This window comes from Takifugu rubripes, chromosome 19 (genome assembly GCF_901000725.2).
Source record: "Takifugu rubripes chromosome 19, fTakRub1.2, whole genome shotgun sequence".
Taxonomy (NCBI): domain Eukaryota; kingdom Metazoa; phylum Chordata; class Actinopteri; order Tetraodontiformes; family Tetraodontidae; genus Takifugu; species Takifugu rubripes.
The window spans coordinates 14,788,090-14,808,109 of NC_042303.1; the positions used below are offsets into that span (position 1 = coordinate 14,788,090).

Consider the following 20,020-nt stretch of genomic DNA (forward strand, 5'->3'; position numbering starts at 1 on the left):
TGTACGCGGACAATTTCAAGGATGTGTCACATTAGCTTCATGAGGGAGAGTGGTGAGAGAGGTCAGAGGTCGCACCTTCCCCCAATCTCACCTCTTTTTAGCATAGGAACCCCACGGCTGTTATTTTTACACCACAGCTCATCTCGCTCATTTTGAACGCCGATAATGTGCATAAACACATGTGTTTGATGCGTCGTATTCACCACTACCAAGTGAAAAAAGGGCTGCTATTTTTAAACGTTTCCATGGGCACCGCAGCGACGTCACCGCCTGTTGGCTGAACTTGACAGGACAGAGGAAATTAAGCTGTAACCTTTAATCCAAACATGTTTACTCATCCGGGACACGGATCTGGGTTTACGATCTCCTGGACGAGCGGGACAGTAATTACCATCAGATCCTCACCGGCCCTGTCGGGAGATTTAGCTTAGCTGAGCCATTAATTTAAAGGCACGAAGTCTGAGGCACGCATCGTCTCGGCATCTGTGGGATCACTGCAGGTAACACGGATCAATACTTTCCTCATTATTGATGTATTAGCTCACATTTCTGCATGTCATTGGCTGTTCATCATAATGTTAAGAGAAAATAGGACAAAAGATGATATGGTACCTGCAGAAATAGTCCAGGTTGACTGAAAATGCTTTTGTTGCATGATGACTTGAATTCAAAAATGGCTTATTTGAGAAAAAGATTACTTTTAATAAAGTATAATTGCATACCAACAGATACGTATACCACATACTATGTATTTGCATCTTGCTTCAATAGAATCATGGATTTCGTTCATCAACAGGGGCATTTTTCATGCTGCTGTGGGGTCCGTCCCCCAGGAAAGCCAATAAACAGTCTAACAGGAAAGGACGGGTCAGTCAATCCACATAAATCCACACATCAAAGTCTCTACAAAGGGGTGCGTTCAGGGACATCGCCACACCTTAAACCACCCCCCAGCTGTTGTCTGGGGTATTTTTGCAAACATTTCCATGGATTTGGAGAATTTAAAAGTGTTGATTTTAATGGGCCGAGAAGGTCAGGAAGTAAAGTAAAAACAAACAAAACCACAACCATTATTGATTTACCATAATTTATCTACGATTCTGCTAATGTTGTGAGCCTCAGAAGGGTCGGCGTTGTGAAGAAAGGGGTTTCATTCCCATTGTGAGCGCATGAGAGGTGTGCACGGTGTGTGATGATGAGAGCTATAATTCATGATATTGTGTAACATTTATGGACTACATGACTTAAGAATCATACTGTATAGTCTGTTTTCTTCTGGGATTTCAGCTAATTATAGAAAGTAAATACAAACAATCACATCAAGCTTCAGGTCACGTTGATTTCACGTGCATACACGTGCACACACACTCATCAATCGCAGCTCTTACCTTTGTTAATGTCGCCATCTCGCAGCCGTTGGAAGCACCAGCTCCGGTTCCAGTCGTTATCATCCGATCCGCTTGATGACAGTTTTACTGGAAACAGACAGATAAATAGTTTCAGCTGCTGAGCAGCACGACCATTTCTGCATGAAACACGCACGGGGGGGCAGAAAAACCAAATGTTTTTCCAGCATTCCTAAAATAGATTAAATCTTCTTTGCATTACAATTTAGTTGATTAGGATTAATGTTAATCTGCATTAAATTAATAGTGAATTTAGAATTTCTCCCAGTTTTCTTCTTGTCATGAAGCATCAGTGCGCTCAGCAGCCAGCCAGTCCAACAGTGCACATCATATCTCCGCTGTGCTGACTCCACACTTCCATATGTTCATTATTCTGCCTATAGTGTCCACATGTCTGCGCGTAAAGATGTGTGCTGTATTTGAAATACTGGTGGGGGGGCTAATGAAAATGACTCAGGGGTCCCTGAGAGTGCAGCAGTGAGGATGAGGCTTTTTGTTGTTGACTTTTATTGCCACCTTTATAAATCTCAGATATTCAGAAAAGCAGAACGTTGCTCTTTCATTACCCGCTCCGTCCTCCGAATGTGAGGTCACCCACATATTTCAAAGCAAACGCTTTAGTCCGACTTATTTTCTGTTTATTTTCTTTTGTATTAAATAAACCTTGAGTCGCGGATGCTTAAAATTCTGGCTGGTGTCCTTCGATGTCAGACTTTCGTAGCGTACGTGCACGCTGTCTGGATCAGGCTTTGTTGGGGTTTTTTGTCTCATCAGTCTGAGATCGCACGGCGCTATTAAATAATGCATTTGTCTGCATGTGGTGAGGGGATAAAGTGGCTCTTAATGTGAGCACCGTCCCAATAACAGGCTCTTCCTGTCGGGGGCCAGGTGAGCCGCCTCTGAGCCTGCCGCCGTCACCGTGGAGGTAACTTTCATGCTCTGCTGGGCAAACATTTTCCAGGTCACATTTTTCAATTACACTGAGAGGCAGGTCCCACCGCCACCCCACCAGCACCCAGTAACAACCACACAAGTACACACACACACAAACACACACACACACATGAATGCATTGACCCTTTCACCCTTCATTGCCGCACCCACATGGACATTATGTGTTTAGCAGCGGAGCATCTTTACTTCTGCTGAGCCTCAAGAGGAGAATGGGCAACATATGCAAAATTCTTAAAGGTCCCTTTGTAGACACCTTTTTGGAGCTTTTATTTAGGCCTTAGTGGTCCCCTAATGATGTATCCGAGCTCTCCTTCCCAGAATTTGGATTTGGAGCAGACAGCTAGTCTCACAATAATCAGGACGCCATTTCAGTGCAGCAGCTTCAAATGCTAATGAGGAGGAGAGGGGCGGAGCCGAGTGGTGAAAGGGGCGGGGTCTGTTGTGGGGAGAGGCGGGGCTGGGCGAAGGGCGGGGCAATGGCCTTGAGCTGGCACCCAAGTTGGGGCGGTTGTAGCTCAGGGCTGTCCAAAAAGCTGTGCAAACAGGCAGACAAGGGGAACTCATTAATGTATAAAAATAAGTAAATATAATTGTGGTTATTTTTGTTTTGAAATGCAGATGAGCATTTAGATCATTCCAAATGAGCCAGGTAGAGAACCCTCCACTCAGATCGGTCAAGGTTCCGAAATCTCCTCTGTAGACTTTGAAGCCTCTTCCTCTGTCCGCTGCCTCGGGCGTGCGGTGAAATATAAGGAGAGTCTGCCTCATCTGCCTAATGCTGCTTGTGTAGCTAATAGTCCAGAAAACACTGCTCTGCGAGGCCGCACAGAAGCACTTTAAAAGATTCATCTTTGGCTGTCACCAAATGAGAGTTGCTACGCTCCTCCACTCTGTCACCCATGATCCAATCAATCTGAAGGTGTTAGGGTGGTTGGCAGGCCTTAAAGGCTGCTGAATGGTGCTATTTATTGAGCACGCATATATTTAAGGCTCTTGGAAAAGCATCTGTGCCAATGGTTCTTCCACTATATCATTCATCACTCATTTGCATATTATATATTTGGTTTTTTAATCATTTTGTGAAACTAATTGTGGAAAAAAAAATCCACACGTAATTCTTTCCAAGACGGGAAATGTCTACAGGAGCAGCTGTTGACAAAAATGTCAAACATTTGGGCATCTTGACTCGGACCAGCATAAAACCAGACGTGAATAATCAAATGCAGCTAATATGAGGCTGCGAGCAGAAGAAAAAGGCTTTAGCAGAGCACAGAGTCATTATTCAGTGAGGCTGTGCCTGCAGAGAGGACGGGACCGTGCGCCATCTGGAGCAGTGCCAGGGACACTGGGTCACTGGGATGGTAGCAAGCTGGGACGACTGGCAGGAGCAAACAAAACACACGCGTGTGCTCACAATCGCAGACACACACACACACACACACACACACACTCCGAGTGTGATTAAAAAACGTGATTACAAACACCGCGGAAGTGATAACATTCCTGGCCGTTTGCTGCATGAGCACACATGCAGAACATCCCTGCCCTCCTCCCTTCATTGTCCTCCTGTGCTTAATCTTGTTCAGCGCCGAGATGATTATGATAAGTCTCGCTGCAAAATATGAATGCAAATTCACCAGCCCGGCCCCCTGACAAGGCCCACGGTATGTATGGAAGCGTCATTATATTCTGTGGGCAGACGGGAAAAGAGCGTTTTTAAAAGGAAATACATTAAATTGCAGACAGGCCAATTTCATTTTTTTGTCACCCGCCAGGCTTCGCCGCCCTCCCATCCATCTGTCTGTGTGCAGTATTTATGCGCGTGTGCTCATCAACAACAGCAGCACCCCTGGGCACGGCTGCTTTAGTGCCCCCCCCAAAAAACAACTGCATGAGAGGAAAATAATCGTAAACGGCGAGAAGCGTAAACTTCGTCCCCGCCTGAAACATCTCGCCGACCATCATCCGCTGCAGGATGCCAGTGTTGTCACATGACAGGTGTCTCAGCACAGGTAGTGTGGAGCTGCAGCGCCACACAGGAGTGTTAATTAGACGGGCCAACGGTGGCGTCGGGGGTGCCGGGAATGACGTATGAAGCTCCCACAGCGTTTAGCACGCACCACAATGGTTTAGCTGTGACAGAGTTTCTGTCCCTGAATGCACCTGAGTGACTGTCAGCAGAAAGAGTTCGGAGAGACTGGGAAAATGGAAACTGGTGTTTAAATGAAGATTAGCACAATAGCATAGCAACCGGGTAATGTAATTAGATGATGCAAAGGCTAATGAATTAGCAATGTGCATTGATCAGATTCAAGATACACTTTGAATTTATTAGAATGATGCTAAAAGATGAAGTACTGTGATGAGGTACTATTAGGAAAGTTCACAAAGCTAAAAAAAAGATGGGAATTACACAAACGGGGGGATGAGAACAGAAGTCCCGATTCAGCCACCATCAACAACATCCCAAAGGCCTGAAGAAGACCTCGAGTTTAGCTGCAGACAAAGTGTCATCGCCTCACCCCAGCCACCACAGCAACAGCCCCAAACTGAAGCAGAGCAGAGCAAATGTTGTGACAAAGATAGGCCATGAAAAATTGTTGGGCTCCGCGGTAAACACAAAACCCCCGACATGCCCTTTTAACCATGCCCCCGAAAAAGGTGCTGGTAGCACGACGCTCAGCCCAGTAATCAAGGTGCCAGAACATAATTGTATCCTACCAGGGGGAACTACAATAGCAGCAAAGGAAGGGAGCCTTTCTTGTCACACATCTGAAGAATGTGTAATTCAGGCTGACTTCAAGAACAAGTGGTTTTGTCAGCTAAAGGAAAGGGAGCTAAAAGAGAAAGACAAATGCTAACCTTAAAGAGAGAAAGCCATGACGGCGGGAACGATGCGTCTGATCCGAGAGATAACGTGTAATAAATACAGGCAAAGTCCTGCAATTCATTCCTCATCACAGGGGAAGATTACACCGGGGAGCAGTCTGAGGAAGGGCTTGCTCAATTACTTTTCCTTAATGAAGCCAGGAATACATGCTGTGTAGCTTAGCATGGATGGAATGCAGGAAAATGGCAAATACAGGATAATTACACTGCCAGCCAAACTTAAAAGACTACAATCATTCAAACATCGACTCGGAAAGAGATCAAATGCGCCGTTTTAACTCGGGATAGAATTATGATTCAAGCGAAAATAGACCGTCAACACGTGCGTCTGGCGACAGCCCACATCTGTCCAGCCACATCCAACCCTTCTAGAATTGTGATTATGGTCCAGTATAGGTGTGATAAGGGTCTTCATTCGAAGACATTGTGTCGGGTTCAAGGCTTTCTTACTCCACTGATCTCATCTCTGATTGCGTTTCTGAAACTACCTCCCTCGTGCTTTGATCGGGTTTTCCATGAAGTTAACGTCCTCTGAGGTGTTTCCAGCTCCACCACAGCTGCCGTCAACACACCTGTTTTCCCGTAAACACCTTGATCCAGAGCTCAGGGTTAAAACGGCCTCAAGCCCTGCAGATATTCCACCGATCTCCCGGTTTGAAAACACATCTGGGTCAAAAGGTCTAACCCCTGCTCTCCATCATGAAAAGGTCCTTGTGATCCCAGTAATGATCCAGCTTTCAATAAATAAAAGTGGCTTTGCTGTAACTGTGGAACAGAGTTTATTTCCAATTAACACCACCATCCTAAAATGCCACTCTGAGCTTACATAACCTAGCATCAGCGTCCTCTTTTAGGTTTCTCCTCTTTTTGTTCCTATTCACTGGCAAAATCAGAAACTTTTGGGGCGTTCCTCAGGGTTCTGTTTTGGACCCGGTTGCATATTCCTGGTCCATCTTTCTTTGTTTCACCTTCAACAGTATTAGAACCAGTGCTTCATAAGTAACATGTATTTGGTTTTCCCCTTTTAGCCACAGCCCAGATTTAAAAGTCTTCATTTCAGTGAATTTTGGTTTCATTTCTGTAAAGTTTTACCTAATTAAGATCATTTTCTATGATCACATTTGACACCACTGATTACTCCTGTTCCAGAAACATCTCTGAAGCCCACAATTGGTTTATTTAAGGCTCTCTTTTGCCTCTTATGTCTCCCCTTTTTTCTAATTGTGAGGTGACATTCTTTTATGAAAAGGTGTTAAATATAGTTTACTTATTAACCAGCTTTCTTCCTAATTGACAGTGGTAAGTGAATAGCCAGGGGAGGGAGGATATTTTTAATTACATGCCATGTCTCCATGGCTATGTGCGGGAGCGCTGACAGGAGTCACGGCAACAAGTTGAGATGGAGATACGGCTGAACAGAGGAGGGGGGAGTCATTAGATGATGTTCTCGTGGGTTTCTCTCCACTGAAACGTTGTTTACCCTTCAGTAAACAATCATCTTTACATGTGGCTACACGCGCTGTCACACCTCATCTGAGCAAACCACACAGAGGACAGAATCAGAGCGTTCCTGCTGCGTGCTAGCCGCTCTCACATACATGCAGGATGGGCTCTGCACCTTTTCCCCATATTACATGCTTTGCTGGTAATAACTATAGCTCGTGCGGGCTGTAATATCCCTGGCAGATCACAGAGAGATACAGCAGCGTGCTCCATGATTGCTTAATCACAGAAGTCATGTTACGTATCACAGCACACCTTGATAGCATCGCAGCCACCGATGCCTCGCTCAATTTTCTTTTTTGTGTGTATTTTTCCTTCACGATGCCTTCAGATTACAAAAGCGAGGGATGGCAACAAGAGCGCTAATCCAGTCAGCTGGTTCACCTGCAGATCCTAATCCCTTAACATCTCGGCTCAGTGTGTGAAATATGTCGCCATAAATGTGCTTATTCCCCCCCTCACGCCCGGCTTTGGAAGACAGGTGGGGTCGTGCATGCCACTCGCCGTTTCTCTGCTAGCGCTGGATTTGGCGTAGTAGCGAAGGTGCAAAGGGGACGATGACTGTGATCGCTAATACCTCCAAGTATGTGATGAATTTTGAATTTCTGTTTAGGCATAAAATTGAATCTGGCAAATCTCCCGTGGCCCCGCCGGCCCCCATTTTTCCTCGCTTGCAACCTATCCTCCTTCAAGAGTTTCACCATTTTGCTTCTGTTGAGTCGAGAGTTATAAACTCATATTGTCTACACAAAATGACCTCCTGCGTCAGTGAAGTTGATGCTAAATGTAAAAGTTAAGGTGAGTGCAAACCAATGCACCCCCCTCCCCACCCCCTCCTGCATCAACTGGCTTATGAGGTAATAAATTAGGTCAAAAGAATGAATTGATTTGGCATCGAGGGAACCTGAACAGGTAGAAATACCAACAAGTCTTAACATCACCCCCCTTATTTGCGCATGTCTGAAATTAGGTCCTTGATAAACACTTTGCTGAACTTGTTATACATTTTTGATGCCATCTCTCACCAGAGAACCATGAACAGTAATGGTAAAGAAAGGTCCCATTAAAGTGGCAATAAATCTAATTAGAGAGGAGCCGGTGCCTGTAGGCTGACGATTAGCCAGCAGCTGTTGTGCAATCCATCCATAAGAAACTACAGTCAGACTTGTGTTGCCTGGGTTATTGAGATGTTCTCTAGCATAGAGATTAGCATCATGTCCGCTTCACCTAGAGTGTGCATCCATGTCTATCGCTTGATAAAATCTTCCCTAAACAAGGTTACACTATGTGGATTAATGTCTCCAAAAAGTTTCCCATTCAACTTCTCCCCCTAAACACTGTGATGATGGAGTGTATCTACGTGCAAAAATTCCTTGATTCAAAGTTTTTGTGACATTTAAAGTGAAATACAAAAGAGGATCGTGATAAATGTTTAGAATGTCTTGTCTATGTCATCATTATAAAAGAGTGTTGCCTCCAAACATCAGGAAACATCTGAACTTTTTGGTCACATTTGAGCCGGCTGATCTATTTTCAATTATTTAATCATTAATGATTGCTTGAAGCTTTTATGCTAATACTCACACCTGTTTCCCAGAACACTTTGGTAGACATGTCCATGCCAACGAAGGCCAATGGGAGGCCTTTACATATACTGGCGTTTATGTTCTGAATGTATAGTCATCCTTTGTATCCTCGCTTACTAAAAGCAAGGATACAAAGTGAAAACAATGCAAAACAGTTTAAAAAGGGTTGGGTTTTTTTAGCTCTCCTGCACAACCATGCAACTCACGCAGCCTCCTTAAATTCTTGGAAGTCCTCTGGCTGTCTGAGGGCATTGTTAGGGATAGCTCTGTAAACATTCAGAGGGTGGAAACTTTCGGGTGAACACGGCCTTGGCAGTCAAGCATAGCAAAGCAACAGCAAAATATCCTTCCTTCTCCCACAGTGGCGGTCTGTGCTGTCTCTCAGCTGACATGTTCTGATCAATAATTCACATCCAGTGTGTGTGTGTGTGTGTGTGTGTGTGTGTGTGTGTGTGTGTGTGTGTGTGTGTTCATTTGATTGCTTTTGAGGCCTGTATCCTTGGCGCTCTGCGTCTGGCACTCAGGTTTACGACGGGAGATTCTTGGTCTCTATAATTTCCACACAGGCAATTAAAGTCAACAACAGATGCAGAATCTTATCTAGTAAGAATAACAGAGTCTTGTATAAGATTAATAGAGAGAAAAAATAGAGATACGTGCCCTGCTGGTTGGGCAAAACTATAGAATAGTTACCGTATATAGAAGTGGTGTAATGGGTGGGTTGTTTGTATTTATGTGTGTGTGAGGTGTGACGCCGCCTGTAAACACACATTTACATGCATGTGATATGGAGAGTTTGCCACTGGCACTATTATCCTGGCAGAAAAACAAAATGAACATCGCAATCCATTTCGGGAATGGCCGAGGTACGGTGCGGCGGATAATTGTATAATTTGCAGATTTAATTGGAAATATAAAACCCCGTGTACACACCATTACGGACGGCTTTGATATACTTCCTGGCGACTGATGCGTCGTGGCACCTCACACGTGTGTCGGGGCATCTGTGCCTCCTTTAAATATCACAGCAGAAGCAGAAACCTGATTGGATTGCATTTAAGCGGCTGATCGAATCGGTGACTAAGATTACCTTTTCAAGCGTGGCGTACTGCACCCCCCCCACCCTCCACCCCTTCCCCCGTGGTCATTTTCTGCATTGAACAGTGCTCGGTGCAGCTAGCGCTACTGTTGCTGCTGGTTTTTTAGCATTTATTTTCTTTCATTCAGTGCACCTGCTGTATTCCAGCAATTTAGTCCTGTATAGGCTGTGTGATTATATCAATACCATATTTCATCTGGCGGTGGGGGAGCCGGCACGGCGGTCCACCTGAACAGGGAGCTGCAGGCTGCCCGTGCATCTCCATACATTGCAGCAGCAGAGTGTAATGCTTTATCAATAAAGCAGTGGAGCGTTCGCTGTTTTCATAATGGAGTCATGAAAGCACGCTCGGGCTCCTAATTACAGAGACAAACACAAGTTGGCAGCAATTCAGAGGAAAAGGTAGAGGACAAAGAAGAGGAGGAAGGAGACAAGAAGAAAAGAGTTTTAAAGAACGTAGATTTTTGAGCTCTGAGCTGAGCTGATCTTGAAGTAACCAGATCACTATTAATCTCCTGATAATAGCAGTCCATTCAGCAACTCAAATCTCATTTCTGAATGTTACCGTGATAATTATGTCCCCAAATAACAGATAAGGAAAGCAGAAACACGCAGAAGGAAAATTAAAATGTTTCCACCATTTTATAAACTTGAACTTGTTCGAGGAAAATTGTGTTGCTGTTGTTGACACTGAAAGCTGTTTTCAGGCTGCAGGAAAAGACGCATGTGTCCACGCGATAGTGACCGTGACAGCAGAGCGGGACAGACATTAACCCAGCGCTGGCGGCCACCTCTAATCACTATTGACAACAACCTGAGCCTCTCTGACTTTCACTGTCAGAAATAAGAAATCGCTGCTGCCAGACAGGCAACAAATAAAGAGGCAAAATAAAAGTTGCATAAAGCGTCTACTTAAAGAAAAAAATGAGCTCCGGACTGCCAGGGGACAGTATTTTTGATATTTTGCTTGACTGATTAATGTGTCAGGAATTGGCTGGTTGGAAATCGCTCGATTAGATTTTGCATAAAACTACAAAAGCTTCGAGAAGACACCTAACGTGGCCGTTAGCGTCTTTAAAACAGTTTTTACTCCAACGGCATCGCCGGTAATGCCCCTCTGCACTCAGGTAAATATGGATGTCGGGTTAGCACATTGATCCAAGAGGCACTAATGACGGCACTTAACAGAGTAACAACAATAAAATAAAATAAAAACTTAAAAAGTGTGCTGTTACACCGGCACTGCACAATAACCCAGATGTCATTTTGCTCAAGATGAACCATATTTCATGGAAATTGCCCTGTTGTGGTCCTTTATTCAAGCAAAAGCTTTCCAACACTAAAGCCATCAGGTAAGACTCACAATCCCTGAACTAAAAACATAGTTAAAGCCCTCAGAAATAATTTGATTTTGGAATTTGTGCACATTCTCCTATAATTCTCCCAAACTTTTCTGCAGATACTTTAGAGAAATTGAGAATCTGACCCCCCTTGGTGCGGTAAGGACACAAGGAGGACATATAAAGGTACAGAAACATACAAAGTACACAAGTGATGCTTCAGGTTGCGTGGCAGATTGAGCTCTGAAGATTTCTGAAGACCTTGCTCAACGGCACGTCGGCAACTGGTCCAGATGTCCCAGCACCTCTCCTACCAGCCCACATTCAGCTTGTTTGGGACCACAAACAAAGCTTCCAGGTCCCACACTGAGCTACACACCAAAATATACATGGTTCTACTGGGGCTCGAACCCAGGACCTTCTGCGTGTAAAGCAGACGTGATAACCGCTACACTACAGAACCACTGGAGGCCATTTGCGGGACACTTTTTACAGGCGAAAACGCAGAACCTTAGTTCTCCTTTGGCTGTCTATACTAGAAATCCTAAAAATGGAGCAAACAGACTGGTGTGAACACGAAACAGAGCATTTTCATCGATTTCAGGCTGCAGGCAACTTAGCACAAGTAGTTCTGGATCCGCCAGTCTTAGTTTTAGAGATCGAGGTTGCTCGTAGAAGCAACTCCACTTCATCAGCAGGCTACTGGAAAACCTGCTCGCCATTAAATCGTTGTTGTGAAAATGTTCACTGCTACGACCACATCTGGTTCATTACTGCCCCCCACTGGCCTGGCATGTGTACTACACCGTACTTTGGTCAGAGATGGTTTTCAACACGTCGTCTGCACAGAGAACTGCTTAGCTACGAATTCTGAAAACGTTGCACGAACGGGGCCTAAGCAGTTGGTTGTGGAGAGGCAGAGGGAGGGGGGAGGAAGCACAGCAGCAGCAGCAGCACAGGCAGCAGTGTTGGCAAAGAGGCCTGAGTGACAGACGGCAGTGGGCTGATTTCCATGGTCACAGAGATCAGCGGCTGCCAGCAGCCATCTCATGACAAACATCTGAGGAACCTTTTCCCAGATAGAAGAGATCAGAGTTTCATCTCCTCCATGGCGAAGGAAGGGGGGGGCTTTACGACGGGCATAATTAAAGTCGCCTCAGACCGCGCATAAAGTTTCCTCAGTCTTTGAGAGAGCGACAATTCTCTGATGTTCCTCCCTCCGGGCCAAACACCGAGAACACGGGCATGTTAAAGTAACCCCCCCCCCCTCCTTTTATCGTAATGATCGTAAGCTGTAGCTAATGGAGCACCAAACACTGTCTGAAACGATTCAAAAAGTGGCTTGAATACATTGAATTATAATGACAGTCAGCAATGGTGACTTCCTGAGACCCAATTATGCGGCGGTCATCAGGATCATTATTTTTCAAAGGCGTCTCAACAGATGGAAAACAGGACATAACGAGGATCACATGCACATATAGGACACGTCGTGCTCTTGATCCATTTACATACTTGAAACATATTTGAATGTGCAGTCCTCATCTTAGCTGTTTTTATTCCTTTTTTATTTGCCTGGCTTTTTTCCCTTTAAAGATCGAGCAATAAAAACAGCCCTAAGCGAAAGTGAATTGTGGGAAACAAAAGTAGTTTCCATTTTCACGACTGAGTTGAGTGATATGGATTTGGGCAAAGGAAATGAAGGGTCTCTTAAAGCCATTATAAAATCTGAGCAAAAGCAGCAGAAATCTGACACGCTCCCTCCCTTCAAACCACTGCTTTCGATCAAACCAAAAGTTCTCCGACGTTTTCCTCCCTTTCTTAGTCACGTCCCGTCTCAATGAGCCCTGTCGTACACTCAGACGTGTCGCAAGCGGAAAACTTGAGATGCAGAACATCTAAACTCAACTTTCTCTTCATCAGCAATGAGAAGAAGTTTTACTAGTTTACTATATTTCTAAGGACGGCATCCCTTATAATTGAACTGTGGTGTATTTTTTTTACAGTATACAGCCTCTCCAGTCTCTCCGACCACTCGTACTCTAAAGTCCTGCGGCAGCCATTAATTACACCCTTCAGAATTAATGACTGCAAAGGTACAAGATCTTTTTTTCATGAATGTATCCTTGCACGGCCTGAGAATAGATTAGAGGTGGATTTATGAATACAGTGTTATAGTAGCGCTGCGGCTAACGTTAAGCTGCGCTGATACTTAACTATAATTTACTGCTCTTCCACAAAATTAAGCCCCCGCCGCTGAATGCTATCATGATGTTTCGATAGGTTTACTGTACAAAAGGGCATTTGTTGGGTGGTCCCAAGTGGTTTGCACGCCAAGGCCGAAACCTCCGGCAAGGATTTCTCGCTGCATATTACAGCCAGCACGCCACAGACGGCTAACCTCCCGATCACGGGCGCAAGTCGCAGCTGTGTTGTGTGTTTAATCTACAAGGACCAATATGGCGTCATCACAGGGTGATGCGGAGTGACACGTTCCCGTTTTTAATTGCCGTGGCTCCTGTTGCCTGGCTGCCTGAGGGTTGCTCTGGGCAGGAGGGACACAAATATTTTCTAATGAGTATTAATCTAATCACTGTCTTATGTAAATAAGGCCTTTGTTATGGTGACAGGTGAGCGTATTTGCATTTCCAAAAAAGAAAATTGAAGGACATTCTTGGGAGTCCGATTTATCTCGGAGAAGCTCTAGGAGTCTCGGCGACTTTTCCCTTTTGCTAATTATTTGTTTCCCCGGTAACAGAAAGTGCCGAGCATCAGTTGTCATTCATACATTCTGACAATGCAGCCAGCAAAGAAATTTTGATGGGGAGCCCCACAAATTTATCGACGGGGCTTGAAAATAACGCTGTTGAGGCCGGAAAATGAGTAAGAATGACACCAGGACCAGTGGGAAAACAGCTTTTTGTCTGTTCACAAAAGAAGTTAGTGGAAATGGCACCCCTGTCTGTCTTGTTTACCCCGGTAGATTGAGAGGGTTACCTCCAAGGGCAAGGGGACATGAATAATGCCCGCCACCTGCACCTGCTTCCTCGGGACGCTGCGGCTTTAATTACCTCAATTAGCATTTGCGAGATTGTTTGTAAGGATCTGTATCTACAGTGATGGAGCATATGCTCGGAGGTGACGCCAACTCATTGGAAAACACAGACAAATTGTCTTCTTCCGTAACCTTCTGCAGGAGTTGTGACTCCGAGCGCACTTCCAATGAGTTCCGCATCTCGCCGAGATGGAGAGATGATGATAATGGGAGGACACGTGATCAAATACACCGCGTGTCATGTGGAAGATGCCAGAGCCGTGAAAACGTAAGGACGCCTCTGTAATCTCTGATCTTCACAACAACAAAAGCGGGATAATTTGTAGATATGCGACGGCACAAACGTGGAGTAATGGAAAGCTCACGCTGTTCTCCTCTCTGTAAGAGTTTATTAGAAGTCTGAGGAGGCAAGTGTGCGGGGTTCAGCCTTCCTTTGTTGACTCTACCTAAAGTATACCGCACCCTGATTTTGTTCCTGCTTTACTCAGTGATCTGTATCATGTGATTTGTCCCCTTTCATTTCCATAATGGTTTCCTGAGCTCCCTCATTGAAACATATGGAGACCCCTTCTCACAGTATAGGATTTGTCCTGCACTAATGGAGCCGAGATTGGATTCTGGCACTTATGTGTGCCTAGATGATTCCTCCTTTTTAGTGCTGTTCTCCTCTGCCTCATACATTATACATAGGGTTAAAGCAGTATTGCTTTGCAGGAGATCTCATTTATTAACATGGAAGTCTCGCGGGGATCAGAAAGCTCAGCATCAAAGTTTTCCTCGGCGCCGCGCTCATCATCACCAGGAAACACTTGGGATTTCCACCAATAGGTTTGACTGGAATTATAAGTGGAATCTAATAAATGAAGATTTTTAGCACTAATTGGTCGAAAATGTTGTATGTTTAACTGTTTTCTGGTATTTCTGGCTATATTTTCTGAAGCCTTGAGATGCTCCTCTATCAGACAAACAACATTAAGGAGCTCAGCTAAGAATTAACATTATTACTTTTCTTTTGATAGGTGGTCCCAGGTGATTTTTATGATGACCAAGCAGCGCTTAAAATGATCCTCTGATGGATTGGAAAACAAACAGTACTAGTGATTTATCTTTGTGTTTGGGACAATAAAGCTTGGACAGAGAGTGTAGAGCAAATATGGATGAGTATTTGTCTCCCTGACACCTGAAAAGTGATTCATGGCATTAGTCTGATTAAAACTGGACTTTATAAGTGCAGGTAAACAGCCAATATTGAAGCTTTAAAACTTGTGAATGTTGTTGAAGCTGTTATAGAGAAGCAGAAATACACTCCGGACAGGCCACCAGTCTATCTCAGCGTACACACATACATGCGCTATCTATAGGAAGGTTATACCCTTTTTAAAACAGTTTAGGGAATATATGAGAGGCCATGAAACAATGAGCAAAAGTGAAGTTCAGGGCCCTGCAGCCCTCCACAACAACACTGCTCAGACATTTGTACCCAGTTCTGCAGGACAAGCTACTGCTTATAAGTTATATTTTCTTTATTTTGACACTTTAACACAAGATTTACTGTGAAATTCCCTCATTTTCTCTTTATGGGTTGTTCTTGGTGCAAATAGTAGCACAAGTATTTCCTTCAGGATACGCAAAGTTCTATCTTAATCTTAAATATTGCAACGATGAGCAGGGATGTTGCTCTTTTTCCACAACTTTTTTATTTTCCCCAACTGTCCAACTGGCCTTTGGAAGGAAACCAGAGCTTTTACATCATAAGTCTGTGGCACCAGTGTTTCCACAGTGGCACTCTGGTGCCATCACAGCCACTCGTGCTTGGGCGGGGGCCTGATGGTGGCGTAATCATGGCGACGGCGTTAATATTAGAAGGAGCAAAACACTACAAGTTTAATAAACCAAAACCACAGACGTCTTCGGCTACATAACTGGGAGGTTTTTAAACTGACATCCTCAGATCTCCATTGGGTACATCAGATTTTAAAAATCACAAAGATTAATTCTGCTTGATGAAAGTCCAATCTTTGTGCTGTTGGAGTGTGTGTGGGAATGTTGGGGGGGAGTGGGGGCCTCCACCAGTCAGTTGTTTTGATCCAGCGCTCTCGGGACTTTATGGCGTGGTAAAAGTTTTTCATTTACAAGTTCGACTTGCAATTAGTTGAAGACTTGGACACAAATTGAATATTTAACTGAAGCAGAAAATCCCCGACTTCACGCCTGCATCCAGGGAGCGATGTCCTCCGCCCCGTCCATACTCTCACTAAGCTGCGTCCAACAGGAAGCAGACCTACACAACACCTCTAACCGTCAGTGTGAGCAGATTCAAGATGGGACGATCTCAGGGGGAATACACAGACACACACACATGCATGTACACACACACACACACTTGTACTTCTATCTTTGTGGGGACCTTTAGCCATAATGCATACCCACGCTGCTTATGCTAACCCAAAGCCCTCCAACGAACCCTGTAACCCCCAACACACACTCTAACCTAAACCCAATTCTAACCCCAACCGTTAAACTGCGTCTTAACCCTCAGACAGTCCTTTGAAGTTGCAAGGACTGGCCAAAATGTCCTCACTTCTCCAAAATGTCCTCACTTTGCTAGTAGGATGGGGATTTTGGTCCTCAGTATGTTGCAAGAACACAGTTACACACACACTGTGTCCCTAAGAAATGACCCATTCGTCCAGAAGTTACTCCATTATATCTAGTTCTGTTTTCTCCCTCTCCAAACATTTATTTCTTCCTTTAAGTCACAATAAATGCAACCGCACTATCAGCTAAAGAGAACAAACAAAAGAGAATTCATAAACAGAATTTATAAATCCGTTTAGAGAAGATGAAATTTTAAAACTGGAGAAAAACACCTCGGACCAGGCGAGGGCTACGTATATTTACCACTTTATTATTTCATTAAATACTACTCTTTAGTGGAGGACACTTAAGACTTTTGAGTGTCATTAGAATGCAAAGAGTAGAAATTGTTATGAACCCTCAAATGTGTGTGCAGCAAATCATTTGATTGTCTAGTAATGTAGCGTCGGCAGTTAGGTTGTAATTAGCATTGTTCCATATAGAGGAACAGACAAAAACACATTCTTTCTCGCTTTTTACCCAAACTGCAAAGCTTTAGTGCTGCGAACAACAGTTTCAAATGAAGTCATTTCTGTCTTTATTGCCTAAATGGAAGTCTGGCTGCAAGGGTGCTGCAAGTGAGCTGTTTTATTTATAAAGCATAAACTTGAATCTGTGGCTGTGAGTTTTATGCTTGCATTTTTTATGTGCGGGTTTGATGTCTTTGTGCTTTTGATTACAAGTTGTGTTAAAGATTCAGAGTTTGTGTATGCTCGCCTACGTGTGCGCTTATGTTTTAGGAATCGAGGTGTTTGAAAGTGTGTGTTCCCTCCCCAGTGTCGTGTTTTTTTTGCTGCTCTGACTCTGTAGTGCTTTGATTTGAGAGCGGTGATCCAGCTAAGACTCAGAGCAAATACATGGATTAGGCCGCAGTGGTGCAGATAACACTCTGATCAAAGTGGACCTGCTCTTCCAACAGGCACACAGAGGAAATATGCTTAAGGAAGAGTCGCTGCATGCGCACACACACACACATTTTACATTTTTATCTCCGGCACCAGACAGACAGGAGGAGATCGCCTGGCTTTGTTTTCCTGTTTTCTAACAACTCTGCTGTCAGAAGCTCAGCAGAAAAATTCACCTTCAATCAGCCCAGGTTGGGCTGTTTCCCCATGCTCGGTGGACCCAAAACACAGCGCTTTTCTTTCCTAATGAAACAGCTTTACTCCCGGTACTGTCTGGCCATTCTACACTTTAGATTATGTGGTACAGGTGCTTGTTAAAGCTCAACTCTAACGGCTCATTACAACCACATGCGTCGTTACGGTAAAGCTCTGTAGAACGCTAAAGAAATGAGATTTATAGACGCTGATGTCAGATAGAAGATCATCTCAATCATTAGTTACGTCTCAATCTTTCAAGTATTTCATTGTGTCTCAAACTCCTCATGGGAGAGAATGACAACACCTCCCACCAACAACTAATTTTAACTGTTATGGCTTTTTCTTTTAATGAATATCCTCTTTGTGACTTTATTAACATGCCCAAATGGTGGTTTTTAGTATGGAGACAATCCACCAATAACAGCCTACAAAGTGTCTAATTGTAACTGACTTGCTGTTACCATGTGGACACAAATGAATCTTAATGGAATCCTGACTATTAGTGAGAACTTCTGTTGTGGACAGCAGCTATATGAGTAGCACAGACATAGATGAGCTGTTTCAGTGCGTTTGTTTAGCAGGTCGACACACGTTTCACCAAAGAAGACAATTTAGTGGGTTAATTCAGGAAGTAAAAGTATTATCTTTTCAATAACGTGTGTTACGTGTGGATGGATACACTTTGTTAACATTTCTCTTACCTCTGTCTATCCTTTTCCTGGGTCGAGATTTGAGGTGTTCGGCAAAAGGCTTCCCCTGGTACCGATACTCCATTTTATGGTTCCAGCTGGGAGAGACTAAGTGTGGTTGGCAGAGGGGGTGTAATGGTGGAGTTTGTTTGTTTATTTTTTGTTAATTGTGCATTTATGTTTGTAGGTTGGGCTTTCAAAGTGCTTGAAGTCGGGTGGTGTTAATGGTATTTAAAGGGGTTAAGGGTGGTTTAGGGTGAGTAATGCGTGAGCTGGTTGGCCTTTGGCTCGTTTGGTTCACCCCATCCGCCCGAGCGAGTTAACAGGCATCGGATCAGCCATCACATCTTGACATTCAGTGTCTTGACTATGGTGTCGGAACCGATGCGTCTGCTTCATGAATAAAAGCGACGAATCAGAGACTTCTGCCAAAACCGGCAGGAGAAAACCTTCAGCATATTTCTGAGTTTTAAATGTGACGGCTTCCTAAAATGTTATTGTGTTATTTGAGTCCTTTATGAGTGAAGACACCGAGACCATTCAGCCAGCTTGAGCAACCTCGAGGATATCCAGCGTAGATGCACAGCCTGTTCGTGTGTTCTGGTCCTGCATCTGCGATACTGACGCAGATCACAGGGAACATCGACTCCCAGTTACTCTGCCAGTGTAAAATACTGGGAATATAATAATGAGCATCACGTTACCACACAGTCGCTTCCAACATGAAGCCTATTGCAATTCCACACTCCTGTTGTCATACAGCCATACAGTACCAATCACCATAGTAACTCCTGGAGGAGTCTGCAGTCCAGCAGCAGGGCTAAAGAACTGTCTCTGTCTGCAGCAGCTCATTACTTATCCATGAAGGACTGTTAACCACACTGAAATGGAATCAGACCTATCCACAACAACGGTTTTAATTAGATCTGCATGTGTGTGTGTGTCTGTCGGTGTGTGCGTGGATGTGTGTGTGCGTCTATGTGTACGGCCCATATATCTGTATGTGCAGCTTTCACGCACTCGTCAACAACAGCAACCTTGAAACCCAGTAATCCCCCCGTGAATGGTGATGTTGGGCATCATGTGTTTTATCACCAAAGACTAATTGATTAATGCGTTTCAGTGTTGATGTCATCGAGAAAACAAGCGGCACACACGCGGGCACGCATGCATCTCTGAACTTTGTGTAATTAATGTGTGAACGGGCCGTGTTTTTCTTCTCTTTTTTTTTTTAGATGCACCAGTGCTGATGTGGAAAATAAGAGGGGATTAATGCGTCCCTCTGTTAATTCCACAGCTTGCTTCAGCACAAGAGGCTGACCCGGTGAAGACAGCGAATCCTGTGTAGTTAACAGGGTAATTAATACTTAAGTCTTCTTAACACTGTACCATATAGCGCTATGACACTACACCTTGTGCCCGCCAAGGATATCCTGGGATTTGGTGCAAATCTCCTCTTAACCATTCAATTAAAAAAAAAAAAATCATTCTGTTGTTATTCGGAAGACACAAATCCCGTTGATGGAGTGATGGCCACAGTACGGAGGACAGATTAGACCTTTTTCAACCCAGCTGAAGAAGAATGAGAGGGAGGTAACTATTTCTCATTCGTGCTGGCACATATCACATTTCATAGTCTGATTTCCAGACAGTCTGATCTTTGAGCAACGCAACCTGAGACAAGTCAAGGACTTGCGTGACGGAGGGAAAAAAGGATGCTTAAAGGTCCTTAAAGTCGTCCTGATGGGCAAAAGGGAGG

At 44.3% G+C, this 20,020-nt stretch overlaps 1 long non-coding RNA gene and 1 other non-coding gene across 3 annotated transcripts in view; both read right to left on the minus strand.

Annotated features, from left to right (window-relative positions):
• The window catches only part of LOC105417868 (uncharacterized), a 37,493-nt gene extending 19,174 nt beyond the window's left edge, over positions 1-18,319 (minus strand). Inside the window, exons 1-3 of one of the 2 annotated variants that reach the window (XR_003886068.1) lie at positions 18,274-18,319; positions 1,389-1,475; positions 738-850 (exon numbers count right to left, since the gene is read on the minus strand). This is a non-coding gene — a long non-coding RNA (uncharacterized lncRNA). Of the gene's footprint in view, positions 1-737; positions 851-1,388; positions 1,476-18,273 lie in introns of those variants that run through there. The other variant, XR_965342.2, reaches the window with a different exon arrangement.
• trnav-uac (transfer RNA valine (anticodon UAC)) lies at positions 11,168-11,240 on the minus strand. Its single transcript has one exon. It is a non-coding gene; the product is annotated as a tRNA-Val (tRNA).
• Positions 18,320-20,020: the final 1,701 nt, after the last annotated feature.